We start from the raw sequence: 16,270 nt of genomic DNA, 5'->3' as shown, positions 1-16,270 counted from the left end.
TATTTGAATGTGTAATCCTATGTGAATGGGAACATTCAAACAAACTCTTTCAGTCCATTTATTCAGACGTCTGATGGCTCATTCTAGGAAAATGCATGTACTTTCTCCATTTTTCTTTCTACACCATTAACTGGAAGAAATACAATTTAAAACATTTTGTTAAAATAGCATTAAGGATGGTGGGGTATGTTTTCTTTCTTTGTGGAGCAGTTACACTGAACTGTGATGCATAGAAATATATGTACGCATCTCCAACAAAATGAATATATATTATATATGACCTCAATAACATTCTATAGGATAAAATGTCTTAATGTATAGGAATATAGGTTTTTACGTATAAAGGGAAAAAATGGATTGCACTAGAAATAAAGGGAAAAGCCATTCTTTCTTGCCTCCCCTGCTGTTTCAACGATTGTGGATTCCAGGATTTGGTGGGACAAGATGGAAAGTAGTTCTTTATCATTATATAAAGGTGTTTTTTGTTAATACTTACAATTGTGCTCCAGAGACACTAACGTGGGGAGTCCTATAAACCTGAGTTTCCAGAAGGTTACTCTGAGAGCAGTGTGTAAAAAAGAAGGAAGAAAGGAGAAGCTGGGAGGGAAGGCATCTGTCTCTTAAGAGGCTCAGAAAGAGTAACAGGGGCATGGAATGGGATTTGGTAAGGGAGACTGGGCTGTTCAGCAAGGACTGGTCATGGAAGGAGGAACAAGAGGACTGGCAATCCAATGGCTATCATTGCCTCTGCCCTCACCTGAACCACAGACCCTCATTCCAGTGCATGGATGGACCTATCACACAGGCACCTTTCAGAACTCAAAGTCCTCATGGTCCACCAGGACTTACAATCTTTTCTACTTGGGTCTTCCACACGGAGTGTGGCTTTGTGAAAATCTCCACACTCCTAATAAACATTCTCTGACACCACTTCTCTGGCAAAACCGGGGTCTCGTTCTTTAGTCAGTCTTTCTGAGTTTGGTCAAAGACAAAACAGAAACATGAATGTTTGATGGGAGAGACAAAAATTATAAACATCTCCCTGCTGCCTGTCTTGTGGGCTTCTCTTGGTTTCTGTCTGGCCCCTTTCAGATAGAAAGATAACACATAAGGTAATTTATTTGGGAGGGATTCTTAGCTCTGGGATTTGAGAGGGGCTAGGATGGGCCCAGGGGACTGACTTGGGCCAGTGGAAGAGTGAAAGGGAAAATACGAATTTGAGCCAAGCTCTCCTCAGAAACAAAGTGTGTGTCTGGCTGCAGCAGTAGGTAGGCTTACCTCTGAGTATGTGCAGTCTGAGGAGACAGGGCCATTATCAACACCAGGCACAGCTGGAAGGAGAGAACCCCACCAGCTGGGAAACCTCATCTCCCCTCGCATCTGCCCAATGGAATCTAGCTTCCTTTCCCATTATTTTATGGAAACAGCTCTGGTTAATGGGCTCCATCTTCAAGTCATGTGGACTCTCTACCTCATGCTGCTTGGCTCTCAGCCATGGCTGCCAGGTGCTCTTGTGTCTCTGCCCTCTGGATGGTGTGTGTCTCACCTCCACTCTCTCTGGCCGCTCCTGAGAAGCCCACCTCACCAGTCTTACCCAACTGACTTGCCTTTGTGTCTCTTCTCTTCTGGGTATTTTCTCCATTAGAAATCTCATTTTATCATATGGCTTCAAACTCCATATTCACCCAGTAGACTCTGAAATCTCTATCTTTTGTTACTGAAATGTCACCTAATCTTCCCTTTCCAGTTGTTTAGGGGTCTCCTGATATTGGCTGGCTTCTCCGTGTGAGTGCCCCGAAAATGAAACTCATCTACCTCCCTCCCAAACCTGCTTTTTCTCCTGAGTTTCCCTACAACACGATTCTCCCAGACACTCCTACTCAAGCTCTAATTGTTATTTATTCATTCAGTGAAAAACAAAAACCCACTCAAGCATCTGTTGTGCACCAGGCACTGGGGACTAGGACAGCTGCTGGGCATCCGGTCTTGCCACAGTCACCTTCAATGCCTTTTTCCTTGATCATGCAACCTACTGAGGTCCAACCAACTCATAGTATCTTCCAAATCCATTCTGCCCTGTGTATTCTAGCTTCTGCTATCCAAACTCCGATCTTAATGACTTCCAAGATGGATCTTTGCTGTGGCTTCTTAATGGGCTGCTTTCTGTCCTCCATTCTAACTCATTTGACAATCCTGTACCAGATTAATCTCAAAGCACATTTATCACTGATCAGAAGCCAACAGAGAGAGGTAAAAAAGACAGTGCCGTCTCAACTAGCCGTGTGAGCCTGGGCAAATCGCTTAGTTTTCTGACTCTGTCCATTCCTCTGTAAAACGATTCCTTCCTCATTGGGGTGTTGTCAGGATTAAGAAAATGGTAACACTGTTTAAGCTCTTTATGCATAATATTTCACTAAATCCATGCCACAACACTATGGAGTATATACTATTATTATCTTCCTTTCGTAAGTAAAGAAATTGAGGCACAAAGAAAAAAAAACTCGCCTAAATTCATAGTTCTAGAAAGAAGTAAAGCCAGGATTGTTGGGACCTAGACCACTGGATTAAAGCCAGGATTGGGACCCAGACCATTGGATTCTAGAGTACAGGCTTTTCCCAGACACATAGTAGGTACAAAACAAAAGTTAACTCTCATCACCTTCCAAGATACATGAGCTAATTTTTTCCTCTCTGCATTATCTAGACAGAGTTAGGTTTCTAACACTTAGAAATGAAAGAATCTTAATTAATATGACTGCCAAACTCATGGAGTTTTCACCAATTTATCTTTGGTAAATACTAGGGAGGCACAGGATAGTTTCTACATACCAACAAATCCAACATTATATGCAAAACATGTAACTTTTGAATCATCTCTTTCACATATATACAAAGCATTCTGTTTAATGGAACAAGCATAGAAAGCTTACCCAAAGCATATTTCTTCTATGTTTTCAAAGCAAACACTCAGATGTTTACTCAAAAACATATAAAACTTCTAATTCTCATATTTGTAGTTTGCTTAGAGTGCACAGGTCAGATTTTGAGCCTCCTTTTATCCTGATTTTGCTAATATCTCACCTAAAGTGTCAACGGTCATTAAGCAAATAAACTAGAATTTACAAGTCGTTCATTTGTACTTGTTCCTCCATTTCAGGTGGCTTACTCATTTAATCATTAGTCAACTATTTGAGCAGGGCTTTATATTCTATTAGATAATAGGTTGAAGAGCACAGCCACCAGCCCAAGAGTTGCTAACCATGCCTGGGGCATCTTTGCATCACCAAATACATACTCCATTTATTGAGTGTTGTCTATTTCTCTTCCTACCACCCTAACATCAGACTGTACTTTTACTTCTCAAATCCTCCTCTCTGCAGCTGCAGAAGGGACCCAAGCCTCAGCCCCAGGAATGCTCTCAGTATGTCTTCGTGGCACAGGACTTAGTCTAGGAGCCAGCACCTAGACTTAGCTCAGGTTTACCTTTAACTTTACATCCTCAGGCTTTGCATATACAGAATTGCTCTTTGAAGCATACACTTTGTTAAACAGTTTCATCTATGCTTGGTATTTTAAGCACTGAATCCATCACAGGAGAAATGACTGTTGAATCATTTCTCATAGAGTAATTGTAAATAGAGCTAATGAATACTGGACTAGCTTTACAAAAATTTTGTACACAGGGGCACTTGGGTGGCTCAGTCAGTTGGGTGTCCAGCTCTTGATTTTGACTCAGGTCATGATCCCAGAGTCATGGGATCAAGCCCCACATTGGGACCACAGTGAGTGCAGACCTGCTTAAGATTCTATCTCCCTCTCCCTCTGTCCTACCCCCAGTAGTGCACACACTCTCTCTCAAAATAAAAAAAAAAAAATAAATGTTGTACAAAAATAAACCAAGTAAGTGAGTATAATACAAATCAGATAAAACAACAATACACTTGGCTGTATCTAATTTTATAGGGTCTTTATAGTTCAATTGTGTTTTCAATGCTCAAAACAAAAATCAATCACTCAATTAATTAATTAGATAGATTAAACAAACATAAGTCCTGAAGTTTGTGCATTAATGTATATCCAATGTCGTTTTATGTTCTTTGTGGCTCCATAAAGCTGAACTGGATGCATTGTTTGGGTTAGAATTATTCTTTGGGCAGGCAGACAGCTTTTCATTTTCATACATTTTTTTTGAACTTTTTTCCTCTCTCAAGGCAGCCTTGATAAGATTTAAGAGCTCTGTAAATACTTCCAAAGGTTTTTATTGAGCCACAGAGGTGTCCAAGGAACATTCAATCTCAAATTTAGGGAAAACAATAAACAGGTAACTCGGTCCCTTCCATAAAATCTGACAATGAGAGAGTGAATGTGTCAATAAATAAGCCCATCCTCTTTTTTAAGATATGTGCTATTTTTAAATTTACTTAGCTGCTGATAATAAACAAACACATCAGAAGGAGGAAGTATCTGACTGAACAGTTCTGTTAAATCTCCCTTTTTGTCTCATAGGGGACTCAAGCAAATTTTGAAGGGGGGGGCGTTTAAGTAATAATACACTGTTTATTAAACATCAAAATCATTCACTGCTTAAAATCCTTCCCAACGGCTTCTAATAATGTATAGAATAAAATTCAAATCACTTACCCAATAAATTATTGCTGAACACCCCTACCCACACTCACATCCCATTGTGGCCCTCCTTGTGGCCAACCTGTGAACCTTAGAAACTATTATTCTTCCACCTAATCCACCTACAACCAACACAGACAGTGAATGTTCCATGGAAAATTGAAAATCTGAGCATGTCAATAATGAGTAAGGAAACCGAATCACTAATCAAAAATCTCCCAATAAAGAAAAGCCCAGGACCAGATGGCTTCACTGATTAATTCTACCAAACATTTAAAGAAGAATTAGTATCAACCCTTTTTGACCTCCCCAAAAAAAAAAAAAAAAAAAAAAAAAGGAAAGAGGGAAAAGGACAGGACACACTCAAACTCATTTTATGAAGCCAGCATTACCCTTATACCAAAAACAAACAAGACCTCCGCAAGAAAAGAAAATTATAGGCTAACATCCTTAATGAATATAGATGCAAAAATTCTAACTAAAATATGAACTGGGGCACCTGGGTGGCTCAGTCAAATGAGCATGGGACTCTTGATTTTGACTCAGGGCCTGATTCTAGGGTCATGGGACCAAGCCCCACATCGGACTCCATGCTGAGTATGGAGCCTGCCGGAGATTCTCTCTCCCTTTGCCCCTCCCCTGCTCATGCTCCCTCTTTCTCTAAATTAAAAAAAATAAAAATTTAAAAAAATATATATAAACTGACTTTAACAACACATTAAAAGGATCATAAACCATGATTAAATGGGGAATCTGTTCCAGGGTTGCAAAGATGGTTCAACATTCACAAATCAATAAATGTGATACATCATAACAGAATGAAAGATAAAAATTTTATAACTATCTCAATAGATACAAAATAACGTAAAATTCAAAACTCTCAATAAATTTGGTATAAAAGGAATTTACTTCAACATAATAATGGCCATATATGACAAGCTCACAAACAGTATCACTTTCAGTAGTCAAAGCTGAAAGCTTTTGCTATAAGATCAGGAACAAGACAACGGTGTCCACTCTCACCACGTCTATTCAACATAGTATTGGAAGTTCTACCAGAGCAATCAGGAAAGAAAAAGGAATAAAAAGCTTCCAAATCAGGAAGGAAGAAGTAAAATCACCCATTTGCAAATAACATGATCTTATTATATACAGAAAACCCAAAAGACTCCACCAAAAAATAAAAAAGAAAGAAAGAAAGAAAGAAAGAAAGAAAGAAAGAAAGAAAAGAGATAAACATATAAAAGACATGTTGCTACTATATTTACCATGTCACTGTATCTTAAGGGAAAATCCTGGCAATATGCCATTCCGTCCATTCCAAGGATCTACAGTAGCTGCACTTAATCAGCTGTATCTACTGCAGAGTCAGTTGTTAGGGCTTATACCCAGGCCAGGGATCAGCCTCCTGATTGCCAGTGGGGTGTCAATGCCTTATGGCCTTGAGAGATAGACCAGCAGCTTTAGGAACTTAACCTGGTTGTGCATGCCATACATGCTGGCAGGGGGAAGCAGCACTGTCAGGCATGAGGAGATAGAATGGGGCAGAATATGCCAGACCAGGACCCCCATGTTCTCCCCTCTTTCAATGGGATGCGTTCCATTCCAGGTATAGTGCATTTCAACAGGTCTGGCTTTCAGCAGAACAGGATCCCAGTAGAAACTGAGTAGATCCCCCTCACCCAGGGGTACAAAGTAACTCACCTATCCTATGAGATATCCCATGGCAAATTCCAGTAGACAACATCTTTTGGTGTTCTCAGCAGCATAGCACATTCATCCACAGTGAGAATTGGGGCCCTAGGTGTCTCCCTAGACTTCTATATCTTTATAGTATTGGGTGCCTCAGCAGGGGTCCCCAGTCTGGCATCGGGGACCACAGACCCTACTGCTTGATCATTCAAACGCATTAAAGCCTGTGACAGCACATTAGTACACCTGGCCAAGGTGGTTTTCCCTGTTAATAATTTAATCTGCTGCTTTAATATTCCATTTTTCCTTTCTACAAACCAGTGCTTTATGAGCCAGGACATGGAAAACAGTGAGGATCACCTCAGGCTCTTGCAGGTGAGCCCAAATGTCTTTCCACACAAGCTGATACTACAGGGCTTAATTATGACCATCTGCCCTTTGGCATCCCAGTGTCTAAATTCTAGGTTAATCTCTTTAGAACAACACACCTGTCGGTGCAAAGGGTTAATGGCTAGAGCTCATGAGTGATCACCAGTGAAACTGCTCTGAGTTCAGCCCAGAGACTGCTTAGCTTGTTCCTGTTTCCATCCAGATGGCATCACTAATGGGTTAAATAGCAACTTGAGTTCCTCTGTGTGTCCCCAACTATACCTGTCTGTATATTAGGCATGAGAGCGAATTTCCTCCATTTCCTCTATAGGCCACAGAGGCCATAAAACGAATAACTGGGGGCATTTGAAAGATCTACATATTCTATATGGATGCAAGAATTCTCAATAAGATACTAGCAAATCGAATTCAACGGCATATAAAAAGAATTATTCACCATGACCAAGTGGGATTCATTCCTGGGATGCAGGGCTGGTTCAACATTCGCAAATCAATCAACGTGATACATCACATTAACAAAAAAAAAGAGAAGAACCATATGATTCTGTCAATCGATGCAGAAAAGGCCTTTGACAAAATCCAGCACCTTTTCTTAATAAAAACCCTTGAGAAAGTCGGGATAGAAGGAACATACTTAAAGATCGCAAAAGCCATTTATGAAAAGCCCACAGCTAACATCATCCTCAACGGGGAAAAACTGAGAGCTTTTTCCCTGAGATCAGGAACACGACAGGGATGCCCACTCTCACCGCTGTTGTTTAACATAGTGCTGGAAGTTCTAGCATCAGCAATCAGACAACAAAAGGAAATCAAAGGCATCAAAATTGGCAAAGATGAAGTCAAGCTTTCGTTTTTTGCAGATGACATGATATTATACATGGAAAATCCGATAGACTCCACCAAAAGCCTGCTAGAACTGATACATGAATTCAGCAAAGTTGCAGGATACAAAATCAATATACAGAAATCAGTTGCATTCTTATACACTAACAATGAAGCAACAGAAAGACAAATAAGGAAACTGATCCCATTCACAATTGCACCAAGAAGCATAAAATACCTAGGAATAAATCTAACCAAAGATGTAAAAGATCTGTATGCTGAAAACTATAGAAAACTTATGAAGGTAATTGAAGAAGATTTAAAGAAATGGAAAGACATTCCCTGCTCACGGATTGGAAGAATAAATATTGTCAAAATGTCAATACTACCCAAAGCTATCTACACAATCAATGCAATCCCAATCAAAATTGCACCAGCATTCTTCTCGAAACTAGAACAAGCAATCCTAAAATTCATATGGAACAACAAAAGGCCCCAAATAGCCAAAGTAATTTTGAAGAAGAAGACCAAAGCAGGAGGCATCACAATCCCAGACTTTAGCCTCTACTACAAAGCTGTCATCATCAAGACAGCATGGTATTGGCACAAAAACAGACACATAGACCAATGGAATAGAATAGAAACCCCAGCACTAGACCCACAAACGTATGGCCAACTCATCTTTGACAAAGCAGGAAAGAACATCCAATGGAAAAAAGACAGTCTCTTTAACAAATGGTGCTGGGAGAACTGGACAGCAACATGCAGAAGGTTGAAACTAGACCACTTTCTCACACCATTCACAAAAATAAACTCAAAATGGATCAAGGACCTGAATGTGAGACAAGAAACCATCAAAACCTTAGAGGAGAAAGCAGGAAAAGACCTCTCTGACATCAGCTGTAGCAATCTCTTACTCGACACATCCCCAAAGGCAAGGGAATTAAAAGCAAAAGTGAATTACTGGGACCTTATGAAGATAAAAAGCTTCTGCACAGCAAACAAAACAACCAACAAAACTAAAAGGCAACCAACGGAATGGGAAAAGATATTTGCAAATGACATATTGGACAAAGGGCTAGTATCCAAAATCTATAAAGAGCTCACCAAACTCCACACCCGAAAAGCAAATAACCCAGTGAAGAAATGGGCAGAAAACATGAATAGACACTTCTCTAAAGAAGACATCCGGATGGCCAACAGGCACATGAAAAGATGTTCAACGTCGCTCCTTATCAGGGAAATACAAATCAAAACCACACTCAGATATCACCTCACGCCAGTCAGAGTGGCCAAAATGAACAAATCAGGGGAGTATAGATGCTGGAGAGGATGTGGAGAAATGGGAACCCTCTTGCACTGTTGGTGGGAATGCAAATTGGTGCAGCTGCTCTGGAAAGCAGTGTGGAGGTTCCTCAGAAAATTAAAAATAGACCTACCCTATGACCCAGCAATAGCACTGCTAGGAATTTATCCAAGGGATACAGGAGTACCGATGCATAGGGGCACTTGTACCCCAATGTTTATAGCAGCACTCTCAACAATAGCCAAATTATGGAAAGAGCCTAAATGTCCATCAACTGATGAATGGATAAAGAAATTGTGGTTTATATACACAATGGAATACTACGTGGCAATGAGAAAAAATGAAATATGGCCTTTTGTAGCAACGTGGATGGAACTGGAGAGCGTGATGCTAAGTGAAATAAGCCATACAGAGAAAGACAGATACCATATGGTTTCACTCTTATGTGGATCCTGAGAAACTTAACAGAAACCCATGGGAGAGGGGAAGGAAAAAAAAAAAAAAGGTTAGAGTGGGAGAGAGCCAAAGCATAAGAGACTGTTAAAAACTGAGAACAAACTGAGGGTTGATGGGGGGGTGGGAGGGAGGGGGGGGTGGGTGATGAGTATTGAGGAGGGCACCTTTTGGGATGAGCACTGGATGTTGTATGGAAACCAATTTGACAATAAATTTCATATATTAAAAAAAAAAGAAAGATCTACATATTCTATAGGACCCATTAGCACCCACATTTCTGGAGACAGTGGGCTGTACATGGAAAATTATAAAACTTTGATGAAAAATTGAAGAAAGCAGAAACAAATGAAAGATATCCTATGTTCATGGATCAGAAGAATTAATACCATTGAAAGTCCCATATTACCTAAAGCTATCTATAGGCCAATGCAATCTCTATCAAGATTCCAATGGCATTTTCACAGAAGTAGGAAAAAAACAACACTAAAATTCGTAGGGAACCACAAAAGATTCCAAACAGCCAAAGCAATCTGAGGAAGTATATAAAGCTAGAGGAATCATACTTCCTGATTCAAATTATATCACAAGGTTACAGCAATCAAAACATTATGGTACTGGCATAAAAAAAGACACATAGGCCAACAGAATAAAGAGCCCAAAAGTAAATCCATGCATATGTGGTCAATTAACTTACAACAAAGAAGGCGAGAATATACAATGGGTAAAAGACAGTCTTTTCCTTAAATGGTGCTGGAAAAACTGAGTAGCTACATGCAGAAAAATGATATTGAATTCATATTTTATACTAGTCACAAAAATTAACTCAAAATAAAGACTGAAATGTTGTACATGAAACTGTAAAACTCCTAGAAGAAAACCAACAGGAAAAGCCCCTAAACATTGGTCTTGACAACATTTTTGGATATTATACCAAAAGCACAAGTATTAAAAATTAAATAAACAAGTGGAACTACATGAAATTAAGAAGCATTTCACAGCAAAGGAAATTGTCAACAAAATCAAATGTGAACCTACAGAATGAGAGAAAATATTTGCAAATCATATATCTGATAATGGGTTAATGTCCAAAATATATAAAGAATTCATATCACTCAATAGCAGAACCCACAAAAAATCCAATTTAAAAATGGGCAAAGAACTTAAATAGACATTTTTCCAAAGATTTTTCCAAAGATCCACAATGGCCTACAGGTACATGAAAGATGCTCAATATTACTAACATCAGGAAAGTGCAAATCAAAATCAGAATGAGACATTGCCTCATACCTGTTAGGATTCTTATCATAAAAAAAGACAAGTGATAACAAGTGTTGGTGAGAATGTACAGAAAAGGGAACCTTTGTGTACTGCTGGTAAGAATATAAATTAATATGCCCACTATGGCAAACAGTATGGAGGATCAACCAAATATTGAAAATATAACAACCAGAGTACTTGGCTGACTCAGTCAGTGGAGCATCGGACTCTTGATCTCAGGGTCATGAGTTCGAGTCTCACACTGGGTGTAGAGATGGCATAAAAAAACCAACAAACTTAAAAACAAATAGAACTACCATATGATCCAGCAAACCCATTCTGGATGTACAACCAAAGGAAACAAAATCACTACCTCAAAGAGATATCTGCTCCTACATGCTCATTGCAGCATTATTCAAAATAGCCAAGACATGGAAACAACCGAAGTATCCACCAACAGATGAAAGGATAAAGATGTAATATGTATATATAGATACATATAGATATAGATATATAGATATATCACATGAATATGATATATATGAGATATTATTCAGTCATAACAAAGAAAATCCTGTGATATGTGACAACATGGATGGACCTTGAGAGCATTATGCTTAGTGAAATAAGTCCGACAGAGAAAGACAAATCTTGTATAATACTACTTATTGATGAATATAAAAAAGTCAAATTCACTCATAGAAACCAAGAGTAAATTGGTGATTGTCAAAGGCTAGGGATGGGAAGATGTTGGCCAAAGTGCACAAACCTTCAATTATAAGATGACTAAGTTCTGGGGATTGTGCAGCATGGTGACCATGGTTAACAGTACTGTACTGTGTACTTGAGAGTTGCTAAAAGAGTATTTTTACCACCACCCCCCACCCCACATACAAACAGGTAACAATGAGAGGTGTTGGATGTGTTGACCAACCTTACTGTGGTAATTATTTCACAATACATATGTGTACCAAATCATCACATTGTACATTTTGAACCTACATAATGTTATTTGTCAGTTATATCTCAATAAAGCTAGAAAGAAAAATCAGGTCGAGCATTTACTTCTTTATACAGCCTTTCTGGGACCCTTTTCCCACGCAGTGAGAGTTGACTCAGTTCTTCTGTTCCAACCATACTAAGCATATGTTCTAATAATAACACTAATAACATTTTATTACCCTTATTTACCTGTATGCCTATCATCCACTAAGAGATTGTAAGCTCTCTGAGGACAGGGACTATTTTATTCATCTTTACTTACACTTTTGTGACTAAAATACAGCTTTACATAATTGTAAGTGGGAAAAATTAGATTATAAATGGGAAGTGAATAAATAAACTTTGTTTCTCCATAAAAATTCAAACTGGAAAAAAATTGATCTAGGAAATTTGGCTCAAACTTCTCAAGCATGCTTTAGAAATTCTATTTGAGCTGAAAACAAGGTATAACTTTTTTAAAAACCAAGAGGGAAACAAGAGGTTGTAACATATCCTGAGGTCACTATGCCTACACATGTAATGCCCTTAAAGTGTGAGGCAATGAACACAATAAAAAAAAAAAAAAATCTGTTTATTCTCTTGGGAAAAATAACTCTTTACACAAATGACTGATATGTTTTACATGGGAATAACTCCTCACTTTTAAGGAATTTTCTATTTGGTAGGGTGCTTGTTAAAAACTCAGATTCCTAAAGCCCATGCCAAGCAAGCCCTACAGGATGTAAGTCTCTGAGCAGGTGCAACTTTTACAATGTTCCCAGATGTGTCCTGACATCTGACCATGGCTGGCTTCTCTACCCCGGGTTTATTGTTGGGAGGCCCAGGTTCTACTCCAGGGGGCTGGGCTTGTTTTCCCCTCTTTCCTGACAATTCTCAGAACTGGAGATTTTCTCCTCTGATGCAAACCTAATGGCCCAATTATACATGACTTTCTGAACCCCAAATCTTACTATTGCAAAGTACATTTTGCTTTGAAAATTACTTCAAAGTGACAGATAACCTAAACATTCACTGGTTTATCTGATTAAGAGAATAAGCCCTTCTGATTTCATCACACCTGTCCTCTTCCCTCTGCACTAGCAGCAACCAATTTGCTTCAGGGCACAGGTCTCTGGGCTTGAATCTGATCAAGCCTAACAGCAGAGTTGCAGAAAATATACATATATGTCATTATGTGGTCATTAATATCAGTAAATGAATCAATATAAGATTTTGTGATAGTAAGTTATACGTGGTACCTATTGGACATATGTGGTACATTTTTTCTTATCAATCAAAGCAATACTATTATGGTTATTTTCAGCAAATTTTAACAGTAGAGAGGTTAATTAACAATTAGTGATCCTCATAGATGCCAATTTACCAAGATATTATTTTATTCTCTTAGCAATGGAACTATAAAGCCCTCCAAATCAGACAATAGATTATGTTATGATTTCATTGTTGGTCTCATGGAACTTTTCCAAAAATCTATCAGGTTTTCTGAAGATGTAAGAATTACATCCATTTGAACAACAGAAAGTATATGGGTTTCTATTTCTATCGATTATGTTCAAATGTTCAATCAATAGCTTTTTCTGAGATTAGTGCCACAACTGCAAAATAATCCATACCCAATGGAGCCAAACAGAGAGAATTCCTTACATTCTTTTCTTATCAGAGAAGCAGACTCTGCTTTGAAGGGGGGGGGGGGCTGGGTGTTTTTTTTTGTTTGTTTTTTTTTTAATTTTTTTTGTCAACGTTTATTTATTTTTGGGACAGAGAGAGACAGAGCATGAACGGGGGAGGGGCAGAGAGAGAGGGAGACACAGAATCGGAAACAGGCTCCAGGCTCTGAGCCATCAGCCCAGAGCCTGACACGGGGCTCGAACTCCCGGACCGCGAGATCGTGACCTGGCTGAAGTCGGACACTTAACCGACTGCGCCACCCAGGCGCCCCGGGGGCTGGGTGTTTTTATCTGCCTTTTCACTAATTTGACTAGGAAACAATGCATAGTTTATTTCCACATATAAATTCACAAAGCTGTAGAACAAAGGAGCCAGAAGGGACTTTAGAGGTCAACCTCCTTGTTCAAGGTCAGGGGCAAAAATGAGACTCTCTCTCCTGTTCCATAAATCCAATTCAGTTGATTTAACATACGTATGTCAGGTACCAACTTTGTATAAAGGAAACATCTTTTGAAGCATAATGTTTGTAAAGAACAATTGTCCCAAAATACCTGCCACAAATCTCTTTGATATGACACCGTCTCTTGATAATCAAGTTTTTATTAAAACAAAATGTATAACCAGTAGCAATAACATAATCTGAAAAGAGAAATTCTTTGTCCGCCCATGACTCATTCATTTGTCCAGTCAATTATCAAGTATATAGCAAGAGTCTTACCATGTCAGGCACAACAAAGTCTAAGGGTAAGTAGATCAACCAGAGATGGTTGCTACCCTTGAGGAATTTACTGGCTAGTGGGGAGAGACAGAGATATCAACTAATGGCTAACAGCATACAAATTAGGATCAAGGCAAGGAAATGTTGAAACAGTGGTTTAACATTTAGCCTGAAGGAAGTCAATAAGATAACATTTGTGATGGATTTGGAAGTACACCTGGTCATCTTTCTTTAAGGTTTGAGTGCAATTAATGGGACGCTATCTCGGCTATGCTTGGAGTTACCAACCATCAGGTCCTGTAACAGAAAGTTCACTCATTCTGAATCTCTCAGATTCTCTTCTCTTTCATACATCAAAACAGCAGTGGGTTTCAGTTTTGCCCTAACCCAGTTTGCTAAGTGGAGATTTAAAACCTGGTATCAGCAGGCTATGTTGGAAGCATGGTACTGGGGGCTCAGAAGTCATACTCAAGGAGTATGGCAGCATCTATTCACAGCCGTAAAGATTCTGAGGATGGAAGAACATATTCCCCAGCATTATGCTCAGAGAAGGGGCCAGGACTCTGAGGATCAATGCTCTGTCATTCCCTCGCCTATGCATATCCGTAAGGCATAAGGCAGTCCCAGAGTGGTGAGGTCAAGTCAGGTTTTTAGAGACTGCCTGTCACCTCAAGGGTTAGTGATTATGGAGTTCAGGCTGTGAGAGGAACCTTTTTAGGAATAATGGCAAGAACTGAAAGGAAGACTGTAGGGGGCTGTGCTCCTGCAGAGGAAACTTTTCCCAAAGGCCCTATGAGGACAGCTATAGGGTTCGGTTGAGATGATGTCTTGCTCTAATGGGCCCAGTTTTCAAGGCTTCCCTGAGCCAGTTTTCAGTTCACCAGCCCAGTTGCTTACAGGAGAGCTAGCTAGCTGCATTAGGACTAGTTCCAGGGTTTGCCACATCACACAAACAGAGCCCTCTCATTGCTTCTTGCCACAACTCAGAACTATTTATGATCCCATGTCTCACCATGACAATAAGAGTTGTCACCTTCTCCAATACCATTATGCACCAGAAATGAAATCATAATTCAACCTTTCTTCCTGAAATATACACAGATTCCTTTATGCAAATTTATTGAATCATTTTCAAGAACACTCAGATGCCATCACTAAGAGAAACTGGTTTCCATAAATCAAATGAAAGTCTCTATTCACCTTTTCTGCAGACCTCCTTGACACAACTTCTATCTCTAAGCAGCACAACACAGTGGTTGAAAGTACAGCCTTAGAGCCATATTCCTTGAGTTTACAACATCCTGGCTCCACCACTTATTACCCGTATAAATTTAAATGTCCTGTGTCAACTCATTTGGAAAATAGATGTTACAACAGCTCCTGCTTCATGGGGTTGTTATGGTACCTACAAAATAGATAAAGCATTTAGATCAGAGTCAGCATAATATAACTGCTAGTGATTATTATTATTTTAGTAAGAGCAACTAGAAGCTGTTTTCATAAGAGAGGGAAAACTGTCGGATAGGATGCTGTATTACAAAAAAGATTAAAAAATTGAAAAACAACATTCAAGACATCTCAGAGGAAAGAGTTAATATAAAGATACGAATGTATTTGAACTTCCAACATGTATTTATTGAAGCCCTGTTTAAAAAAAAAACAGGGATACAGTCACTCACAAACAGACCACAATCTCTGCCCTCATGGAGCTAATACTTAATGGGGGGATTGGGGAACAGATAATTTACCAAAAACATAAGCAAAAGGATATAATATATGAGTTCAGGATGAGTACTTTGAAAAAAAATAAATGGGTATGATAATTCAAAGTTAGGAAAGAAGGTGTAATTTAGTTAGGGTGGTTGGGAAAGCCTTATTGACAAGATAGCATTTGCTCTAGGACCAGAAAGAGGGAAGGCTTCAATCCATGTGTATAGCTGAGGAAATACTTTCCAAGTATCTTGCAAAGTTTCTGAGATAAAAACTTGGTGCATTTGAAAAACAGCAAGGAGGTCAATACAGGTTTTGAATATAAAGTGTTTGAGATGTTTGTTAGACAAACAACAGAGGGCTTCAAGTAGGGAAATAGGAGACAGGAGTTCTGGGGGAGGTCTGGGCTGGTGATTTAAATTTGAGGATCATCAGGGGAAAAGGTATTTAGGAGAGTGATAACAGTCAAAAGAAGAGATGTGAGGATTGAGACGTGGAGCCTCCAATATTTAGGGTTTGGGGAGACAACAGGAATCAGCAAAGAAAACACTGAAGAATAAGAGACTTGATCGATGTGATATATTACAAGTCAAGTGACAAGCTGTATCAAGGAGAGTGTCTTA

This window comes from Herpailurus yagouaroundi, unplaced genomic scaffold, assembly GCF_014898765.1.
Source record: "Herpailurus yagouaroundi ecotype Mexico unplaced genomic scaffold, PumYag 323, whole genome shotgun sequence".
NCBI classification, from domain to species: Eukaryota; Metazoa; Chordata; class Mammalia; order Carnivora; family Felidae; genus Herpailurus; species Herpailurus yagouaroundi.
This window is presented reverse-complemented; position numbering follows the sequence as displayed.